This window comes from Pinus tabuliformis, chromosome Q (genome assembly GCF_031772625.1).
Source record: "Pinus tabuliformis cultivar Carrire ecotype Pingquan chromosome Q, CPIR1, whole genome shotgun sequence".
In the NCBI taxonomy this organism is placed as follows: domain Eukaryota; kingdom Viridiplantae; phylum Streptophyta; class Pinopsida; order Pinales; family Pinaceae; genus Pinus; species Pinus tabuliformis.
This window is the reverse complement of record NC_142296.1, coordinates 992,884,939-992,896,196: the sequence shown is the minus strand read 5'-3', so window position 1 is coordinate 992,896,196 and position 11,258 is coordinate 992,884,939.

The following is an 11,258-nucleotide window of genomic DNA, read 5'->3' as shown; positions in this document are numbered from 1 at the left end:
CCATCGATTCCTCTCTTGCAAGCATATGTGCACACCACAAACTCTTTATCCATTTCTAAAATCTTTAGAACTGGTGCATTTTTCAACAACTGCTTCAATTTCTCAAAACTTGCTACACATTCCTCTGTCCATTCAAATTTCTTTCCTTTCCTCTAAAATGATGTAATAGAATAGGAAATATGTGAGAAGTTCCTGATGAACCTCCTATAATAACCAGTTAATTCCATGAATGATTTGACCTCATCCGTTTTCCTAAGAGTTTCCCATTCCATGATAGCTCTTATCTTTTTCAGATCCATTGTTATTCCTTCCTTAGAGACAAGATGTCCCAAGTAATGTACTTTTGTTATAAATAAATTGCATTTACTAATCTTGGAATATAACTGATGCTCTCTCAAAAATATTAACATTGTTGCTAAGTTTTCAACACGCTGTTGGGTCCCTATAATACTAGTGATTACCCCATTACTATTGTAGTTATACCCCTTATTTATATTGTTGTGCCCCCATTACCCCCATATTGTTATTAATGTGCCCATAGAATCCCTCTATTGTTATTTTTGTGGCTTTATATTATTATTGTTAGGTCGGCTGGATTATATTGTGACTCCATAGACTCCTATATATAGAAAGGAGGTTTTGTCATTTGAATCATCCAAGAATTGTTCATTTATGTAATGTAAAGGAGGTTTCCCCCTCGAAGAGGCTGAATTATAAGGCGTGGATCTCTCTTTTCTATCTTTTTGTGAGCTGGTTTCATAACATTTGGTATCAGAGCTTTGGATTCTAGGGTTTCGCTGCTCCAAACAGGTCATCGTGGCATTTTCGCTATAGCTTTTTTTCTCTGACGTTTCAGAATTCGCAAAAAAAACCCATTTGAGAATCAATCGCGCTGAACCTTGGGTCCGAATTTCAGAGCTTTTCGCGCAACATTTTCGGAGATATAATCTCAGGAATTTGGTCTTTTTGCAGACTCCTGAATTACACTCAAAACAGGTGACCTGGGGAAAATCGTCATAACGTTCTTTCTGAGCATCGGATTGAAATTTCGTAAGAAGGTACAGAAAGAGGACGGACTGTAGTTTTCTTTTATATATTTTTTAGAGTCAAAGGTTGAAATAGTGACACATGGCACTTCATACAAGTTCACTCTACTGAACTAGTCTATAATCAGGTCACTGCGGGAGATTGTGCATAACTCTTTCTTGGAGAATCCAATTTGGTTCAGACTAGTGGCATTGGAAAGAGGACACATAAGGCTACTACAGGTCACAATTTCAGAACTAGATGATTCGAAATTACAGAGATACATCAGATTCAATATCAGGCTTCTATAAAGTAAAAAAAGGTGTGTAGTTTTTATTTTTTATTTTTGCATAAGCTTGGTTTGAAGGAATTCAAAGGGCATAGTAAAGCATTATTATCGATAACTGATGCCCCGAGGAAAGAAAATTCAAACACCTAGTAAGGAACCTGAAAGCTCTAGCATGACTCATGAAGAAGAGGAAGAAATGCTACATGATATATCAAAATTACAAGAACAAGTGCAACAAATGTCACGCTCACAAAAGCTAACAGATGCTAAGATAAATGGCGTGGAATCTAAAATAAAGGGCATGGAAGCTAAGATGGACGATTTGAAGATATATTTGAAGACAGATTTGAAGAAAGACATGGCAAATTTGAAGACAGACATGGCAGATTTGAAGACAGATTTGACAAATTTTCTACAAGAAATACTTACTAATGGTGAAAAGGTTGTAAAGGAAACTCATGATGTGAACAAAAGAAATGTTAATCATGATTCCATAGATTCTAATGTTGGATCGAAGACCCACCATATTCCAAAAATCGATATGAGGAAGTTTGATGGCAAGGATCCCGCCACATGGATATTACAGATGGAGCAGTTCTTCGATCTCAATAATGTGCAAAACACACAAAAGGTACGTATGGAAACTTTATATTTGGAACCAAATCAGTTTGTATGGTATCAATGGCTTTGCTCTCGTAAAAAACTTATCACTTGGGCAATTTTTACGGAAGAATTGATAGCACATTATGAGGATACAAAAAGCAACACTTTTTTTAGCCAATTGATAAGTCTCAAACAAAAGGGTTCAATAATGGAGCACATTGAGGAGTTCCAAAAATTGAACATAAGGGTAAAAGATATTCCAGAGGAGCATAGGATTGATGTGTTCATAGGGTCTTTAAAGGATAATATCCAACATGATGTTCGCCTTTGGGAACCTGATTCATTAGAGAAGGCATTCAGGTTAGCAAGAAAAATGGAAAGCAAAATTATGGCAACCAGGAAGCATACCACTCACAACTATAAAGACGGAAGTGTTGTTGCCCCTAGTCTTCCACAACCTATAAGGTTGACACCACAACAATTGGAAGAAAAAAGAGCAAAAGGGCTTTGTTACAGTTGTGATAGCAAATACACTAAAGGTCATAAGTGTGCTGAGAAGAAATTATTCTACATAGATTGTGAAGAGGAAGAAGAAAAGGAGCAAGAAAGGTCAAAAGAAGAAGATATACTCCAGGAACAAAGCCTAGATGAAGAACAAATAAATCCAACCATATCTTGTAATGCATTGGCGGGAATTACCACTCCTCAAACCATCAAGATAGAAGGACAAATCAAGAAGAAAAAGGTAATAGTGTTGATTGATTCAGGAAGCACCCACAATTTTATTCATTGTAGGGTAGCAAAAGAATTGAATTGCTTCCTATATCCAGCACCAGAGTGTCAAGTGATGATTGCAAATGGAGGAACAATAAATTGCTCTGGAAAGTGCCATAATATCAAGCTATCCATGGGAGAATATGTATTGACTAGCCCAATGCTTTCCATTCCAATGGGAGGTGCTGATGTTGTACTAGGAGTCCAATGGCTACAATCCTTGGGTACAATAGCTTTTAATTTTCAAGAACTTTTCATCAAATTTTCTGTGGAAGGAAAGGAAGTTGAATTAAGGGGTATTGCAGGGAAACCAGGAAAGATAATCAGCTCTAATGGTATGACAAAGCTTCTAAAAAAGGAGCAAAGGGGTGTAATTGCACAATTATGTTCGCTAGATGTTTCCACATTAGAATCATCTATTTCTCCAGATCTCCAAAAAGTCCTGGACAATCATTCCAAGGTATTTGAGACTCCCAAAGGTCTCCCACCTATGCGTGATCATGATCATGCTATTCATCTGATTCCAGGAAGTGTTCCTCCAAACATCAGGCCGTACAGATATCCCTATGTCCAAAAAAGTGAAATTGAACGTATGGTTGCAGAAATGCTAGAGGCTGGTATAATTCAACCGAGTCAAAGTTCTTTCTCTGCTCCAGTAGTATTGGTGCACAAGAAGGATGGATCATGGCGCATGTGTCCGGATTATAGGGAGCTCAACAAGCTCACTATTAAAGATAAGTTCCCCATTCCTGTCATTGATGAATTACTGGATGAATTGCATGGATCAATTTACTTCACCAAGTTGGATCTTCGTTCAGGATATCATCAAATCAGAATGAAGATTGAAGACATTCCGAAAACGGCATTTAGAACTCATGAGGGTCATTATGAATTTTTGGTCATGCCTTTTGGCCTTACCAATGCACCTTCAACATTTCAAGGTTTGATGAATTCAATTTTCAAACCATTCCTTAGAAAATTTGTGTTAGTATTTTTTGATGATATACTAATCTACAGCAAGTCTTGGAAGGATCATGTTGAACATGTTGACAGGGTGCTACAACTATTGGAGGAGAAACAATTATATGCAAAAAGATCCAAATGTTTCTTTGGAGTCCAGGAGGTGGAATATTTGGGTCATATTGTATCTCATGAAGGAGTTAAGGTAGACCCTAGCAAAATTAAAGCCATTAAGGAATGGAAAATCCCCACATCCATAAAGCATTTGCGAGGATTTCTTGGGTTGACAGGGTATTATCGCAAGTTTGTTAAGAATTATGGGAGAATAGCAGCACCTCTAACAACATTATTGAAGAAAGATGCATTTTCATGGACTCTGGAAGCAACAAAGGCCTTTGAACATCTTAAAGAGGCAATGTGCCAAGCACCGGTCTTAGCTACACCGGACTTCACAAAAACCTTTATTGTGGAATGTGATGCTTCAGGAAATGGAATTGGTGCTGTTCTAATGCAAGATGAAAGACCCATTGCTTTTGAAAGTCGTCCAATCAAGGGAAAGTTTTTAAGCAAAGCTATTTATGAGAAGGAAATGTTGGCAATACTCCATGCACTTAAGAAATGGCGACCCTACCTAATGGGAAGACACTTCAAGGTAAAAACAGATCATGATAGCCTTAAATACTTTTTAGAACAAAGATTATCCTCTGAAGAGCAACAAAAGTGGGTCACAAAGATGTTGGGTTATGACTTTGAAATCATCTACAAAAAAGGGAAGCAAAATGTGGTGGCAGATGCACTCTCAAGAAAGGATGAGGATGTGGAAGCATTGTTGTGAGCCATTTCTATTATCCAACCAGATTGGATAAATGAAGCAAGGGAGGAATGGAAGAATGATGAAGAAGTGTGGGCACTTATTCGAAAGCTACAACAAGATTCCAGTATGTCTGATACATTTAGCTGGAAAAATGATTCGTTATGGTACAAAGATCGCTTATACCTCTGTAAGAATTCCCAGCTAAAACAAAAGATTCTTATGGAATTGCACACTTCTCCCTTAGGAGGGCACTCAGGATTTTTAAAAACTTACCACAGGGTTAAGAAGGAATTTTTTTGGGATGGCCTTAAATCAGATATTCAAAAGTTTGTGGCAGAATGTTTGGTTTGCCAACAAAATAAAGTTGAAACAATTAAGACACCGGGTCTATTACAACCTTTATCCATTCCAAGCCAACGTTGGGAGGAGGTTTCAATGGATTTTATCACAGGTTTACCCAAGTCTGAGGGAAAGAGTGTCATCATGGTGGTAGTTGACAGACTTACCAAGTATGCACACTTTTGTGCATTATCACATCCATTTAAAGCCAGTACAGTTTCTACTGCATTTATGGAAACAGTTCAAAAGCTACATGGAAACCCAAAGATTATTGTAAGTGACAGAGATCCCATTTTCACTGGAAATTTTTGGACAGAATTATTTTCTTGTCTTGGTACTCAGTTAGCTCATAGCTCATCTTATCATCCTCAATCTGATGGGCAAACTGAGATAGTAAACAAATGTTTGGAAGGATATCTTCGTTGCTTTGTATCTGATAAACAGACACAATGGGTCAAATGGTTGCCTCTGGCTGAATGGTGGTATAACACTTCCTTTCATACAACAACAAAAATGACCCCATTTATGGCACTTTATGGGTATCAACCACCATCCATCACATCATATTTAAGAGAAAATTCTAAGGTTCAGGCAGTGGAACATCACATCGAACATCAACAACAAGTCCTCCAACTCTTAAAGGATAACCTCGTGTTGGCACAGAATAGAATGAAACAACAGGCAGATCAACATCGCAGTGAAAGAAGTTTTGATGTAGGTGATTGGGTATTCCTACGGCTACAACCATATAAGCAAATGTCCCTCAAGCAAGCTAAGAAGGATAATAAATTATCACCAAAGTATTATGGTCCGTACAAGGTGTTGCAAAAGATTGGTACTATGGCATACAAATTGGAGCTTCCTGCAGCTTCTCGATTGCACCCAGTTTTCCATGTTTCATGTTTAAAGAAGGTTATAGGCGACAAGCTCCCAGTTCAAACAATATTGCCAGAACTTGACGAGGAAGGAAAAATTATATTGGAACCGGAAGCAGTCATAGAAACAAGAACTCGACAGCTACGAAATCGATCAATTTCAGAGTACCTTATCAAGTGGAAGAACTTATCCGCTGAAGATTCCACATGGGAGGATGAGAATTTTATGCAGAAGTATCCAGAACTACTCAAGCGTTGAGGACAACACTTTTTTGAAGGAGAGGGGCATGTTGGGTCCCTATAATACTAGTGATTACCCCATTACTATTGTAGTTATACCCCTTATTTATATTGTTGTGCCCCATTACCCCCATATTGTTATTAATGTGCCCATAGAATCCCTCTATTGTTATTTTTGTGGCTTTATATTATTATTGTTAGGTCGGCTGGATTATATTGTGACTCCTTAGACTCCTATATATAGAAAGGAGGTTTTGTCATTTGAATCATCCAAGAATTGTTCATTTATGTAATGTAAAGGAGGTTGCCCCCTCGAAGAGGCTGAATTCTAAGGCGTGGATCTCTCTTTTCTATCTTTTTGTGAGCTGGTTTCATAACACACGCTCTTCCTCATTCTTAGAATATATCAATATATCATCAATGAATACAATCACAAACCTGTCCAAATAAGGATGAAATACACTATTCATCAAACACATAAAAGTTGATGGAGAATTAGTTAGATCAAAAGCAACTACAACAAACTCATAATGCCCATACCTGGTCCAGAAAACAGTGTTGTAGATGTCCTCTTCTTTGATGTGTACCTGATGGTATCCTGGTCTCAAATCAATCTTCAAGAACATTGCCACTCTTTTCAACTAACCAGACAAGTCATTGATCCTGGGCAATAAATACTTGTTCTTAATCATCACCTTATTCAACTACCTATAATCAATGCATAACCTGAGATTACCATCCTTCTTCTTCAAAAACAACAAAGGTGCACCCCAGGGTGACTCACTTGGCCTTATGTATCTCTTGTCTAGCATTTCCTTAAATTTCAACTTTAGTTCCACTAGCTCTAGAGTGCTCCTCCTGTAAGGTGCTTTTGATGTTGGTGCTACTCTTAGTACCAACTCAATAGAAAAGTCCACTTCCCTGTGAGGCAGAAATTCTGAAATATCTACTGGGAACACATCCTGAAACTGTTGTAAAATCAAGTACCTCTTGAAGACCTCTGCATCCTCAACAACCTTACCTTTGTCACTGGAAATATTCACTACAAACAACACACACCCTTTCCTGCGACTATGATTTTCCTACATAGCTATAACCATTCTAACTTATGTCACCTTCTTCTTACCCCGCAAGACTCTTTGTTATCGATTACCATCCAAGCATTCAATAGCCTTTTCATAATGATTTGTCTTAGTCTTGTGAAGGTACAACCAATCCATACCCAACAACATATTGTATGTTCCCAACGGAAGCACATTCAGATGTGCCAATGTAAGCATACCATTCAACTCAAATGCACAAGCTCTTACCCAATGATGAACTCTTTTCTTAGTACTTGTAGTCAACTGCACTAACCAAGACTATGCATGCACTTATTTATTCAAACCACACTTATCCACCAATTCAAGGTTAACATAACTATAATTAGATCCAGGGACAATCAAAATATAAACAACTTGATCACAAAGCTTATCATCCATCTCTATAATAGATGTATGATGATCTGATTACTTGTTATCCAATGCTGCATAAATCTGAGGAATACTCTGTCCAACATCCCCCATTGTCTATGCCTCTTGATCATTGTAGATCTATGGTATACAACCCTGATGCTATGGAAAATCTCTCCTACAATGATCCTTGCACAAGTTCAACATTGTAAATGCCTCCCGACATCACCCTTGTTCTGCTCTCAAACTAAAATATTTGTCCTCTGCCAGATGCATTGAACTTCTTGTGCGATGTTGAATTCTCTTTGTTACCTGTGTCCTATAGTCTTCCCCACTTCTTACTCTATTTTCCCTTAGTATTTTCATTAACTTTCCAATCATGTTTAGATTCAGATCTATGCTTCTATTTCTCATAACAATGCTTCAAATTTCTGATGAATTGCTCCAATAATCTAGGCTCACCAAACTTGATCTTGTCCTTGAATGCTACCAACAACCCAATGATGAATCTTCTTCGATTTGTCATCCTTAAGATAAGGCACATACCTCAACAATTACAAGAATATTCTAGTATACTCCTCATCGGTCATAGATCCCATCTTCAACTCATAGAACTCCTCCGTCCTATCATCATAGTATCTCTAGGATAGATACTTCTTCTTGAAAATTCTTTCAAACTCCCTCAAAGTCGACTTCTCTTTCTAAATGCCTTTGATATTCTTCACATCTTCCCACCAAATGTCTATTTTACCTTTAAGACCAAAGGTAGCTATTATGGCTTTCATGTTATCTAAATAGTCATGAAATCTGAATAACTTATTCATCCCAAGAAACCACACTTATGCATCATGTGGCTTCTTCATTTCTCTGTCAAATGTTGGTGGTTTTCCTTTCTTAAACTATTATGGAAAATATTTCTTCTCACTCCCCCTATATTGATGGTGATGATGATGACCATAATGTCTCTTTGAACTAGAACTAGGATAGAACACATTATCACTAACCCTCCAATTAGGTGTATCAAGAAATATTCTGTCTCTGAATGTATCCTCTCTATCCAACTTGTGTCCTAATTGAAACCTATTGCCATATGAACCATTTTTCTTTCCGTCCTTTCCATGATTGATCCTAAGTGGTCCCTATCTCTGTAAATATGATAAACTTTGAAGAATCAGTGCATTAATCTCTACTTGTTTCTCTTGTTCCCTAGCAAGCCTTTCCTATGACTGAATGATCCTGTCACTATCCTCTTTGCAACTCCTAATTTCTACCTTCAAATTTCTCAATGTATTTGCTATGTGAGGGGAGTACTCATCACCATGCTACTCATATGTAGGGAGAGTCACATGAACTGTAGTCCACCATTTCGCTAGTCATATTGATATTCTTCCTAAAAACATACCATGTCAGATAAACCAAATATAAACATAATCAAACTTTCCTCAATGAAGTTCAGGGGAGGTTATCCCATCTGCAAGATCAATCTAGATTAGCACGATACATTTATATATACATAACGATATCAATATGCTAACATCATGCATGACAACACTAACTACATACCATAAACTCATGCATGAGATTAAAAACCATAACATTGCATGCATAACAAACATATAAACATTGACATGTATAACAAACACATATATCAACGACATGTATGCATGAAAAACACGTCCCAACAACAACTTCATCAACTTCCACAGAAAACACAACTGCAACAATGACCATCACCATTCATACATAACAAGCACATATACAACCTATATGCATGCATGACAACCACATTCTCCCCATCCAATCCAAGTGTTGAACCTGGGAACTTTGATACTGCTCTATAACACCCTCCTCCCACACTTAACCAAGTTCACTAGTCCACCGGGGTAAATTATGTAATGAAGTGTTACTATGATATGACCCAACTCCATAAGTATAGTTAAGGAAGTGGAATTGGCAAACCAAATATTTACTATCCTTCCTCAGGTGCTACAGGACCCCCAAGAGCTAACCAACCACTCTAAGTGCCCAATCCCTGAGTTAAATTGACCTTTTAATGATCCAGACTCCTAGTCACTCCCATGATAAGGCAAGCCAATGATTTTAATGCGTCAATTGCTCCCATAAGCCTGCTTCCTAGTGATTGTAGACTAAATTAATCAGTTATGTACCAACAATCCCAAGATCTGAGCCACTTTTTCAGGGCTAGGATCCAGACCTCTTCCTAGAACTTGATGAAACTCTCAAAAATGATAAAGGACATGAAGACAAAGCCTTTAATTCAAAACTTAATCAAGGACTTAATCTGAATCATCCTAACCATGACAAGCATTTCGTTAAACACATCATGAACATGCAATATACAGGTCATACTTACATATATGAACATAGGTGTCTCATACTTATCTAAGAATTGTCAGGAAGGTTTGTTGCCTTCTCTCAATAGATGCATTATCATCTATTACGTCATACATTCATTAACCATTCTTTTACCAATCAAAATATGATAAGAGCCATAACTTGAATTTGTCATAGAACCATGCTTACAAGCAACATATAAACAAGATAATAACAATGATAGAATAGTTATCAAATCCACATAATAACACGTATAAATAATCATGAATTACAAGAGGAAAAGAGCTCATATTGACATATGCAAATCCAACCAAGTTAGGGACTTCCATGCACCACCTGACCATAGATTGGGTTGAACCAAATCTCTCTTTCATCCAGTCACCCTCGCGCCATATTCCAAGCGTGAATATGGGATCTAATGGAATAACCAACCAAAAATAAACCAGGGCTTCTAGAGGCCAAAGCACCTCAACCCTCAACCAGTGATTCCACCTCACGGTCAAACATCACTAACCATCCCCAGACCGGTGTCTACCCAAGATTTCCAGAGCTCTAGAGCATTTGTTCCAACTTGGCTCTAGGACTAGTAACTCAACCCACAGCTGTCACAGGGCTCCAAAGTGTTTTTCCAATCAAGGCTCTAGGACTAATAACTCAACCCACCAAGGGCTCTAGAGAGTTTTTCCAACCAAGGCTTCCAAGACTATTAACTCAACAAAAGTTGTTCCAAGGCTTCTAGAGTGTTTGTCCAACCAAGGCTCCAGGAACTAATAACTCAACCCCCAACCATAAGGAACATGAGCACCAATCAGGGAAAAAAAAAAAAAAAAAAAACAAAAGGGAAAACCCAAAACACTATGGCTATCCAGGAAATGTCAAGGCTAGGCAAAACCATTGTCAATCGAAGAATTCCTCCATGCCATTGACAGATCATAATCAAATAACCAAATGCACATATCATGCATGCCAAAACTAGAAATGAAATCATACATGCAAATTGGTACCTGCAAAACAAACTCATTGTAGTTGTTGATCCCACTGTCCTCTTTCACTTTCATTCTTTTACTTTTCCTTGTTGCTCCAAATCCAAGGTATGCCAAAATCCTCCAAGACTGCTCCCAAGAAAACTCTAAGTGTGCAAGAGTATGAGAGAGAGAGAGAATAAAATGAGAGTGGCAAAGACTGAACTGACAAAAGTTGTGCACTAATCCTCATAAGCCTTTTTATCATTGAGGCCTCTATTTTCTTCATTTCCCTCTATTTTTCCTTCAATTTTCCGCACATGCAATTTTGTGACATTTCACCTTCCTTTTCTCCTATTTTCCATTATTCCATAAATAAAATGACAATTAGTGTATCTTTTCATCTGCCAATGCCTTTCCTAGCTTCCAATTAGTGTATCTTTTCACCTTGGAATACATGTCTCATGACCTTGGTCTTATTTTTCCTTTATTAACTTTATTACATGGATTTTTAACCGAGGTTGTTACATTTCCCCTACCCATGTTCCCCTTTCGCACACAACGCCACTT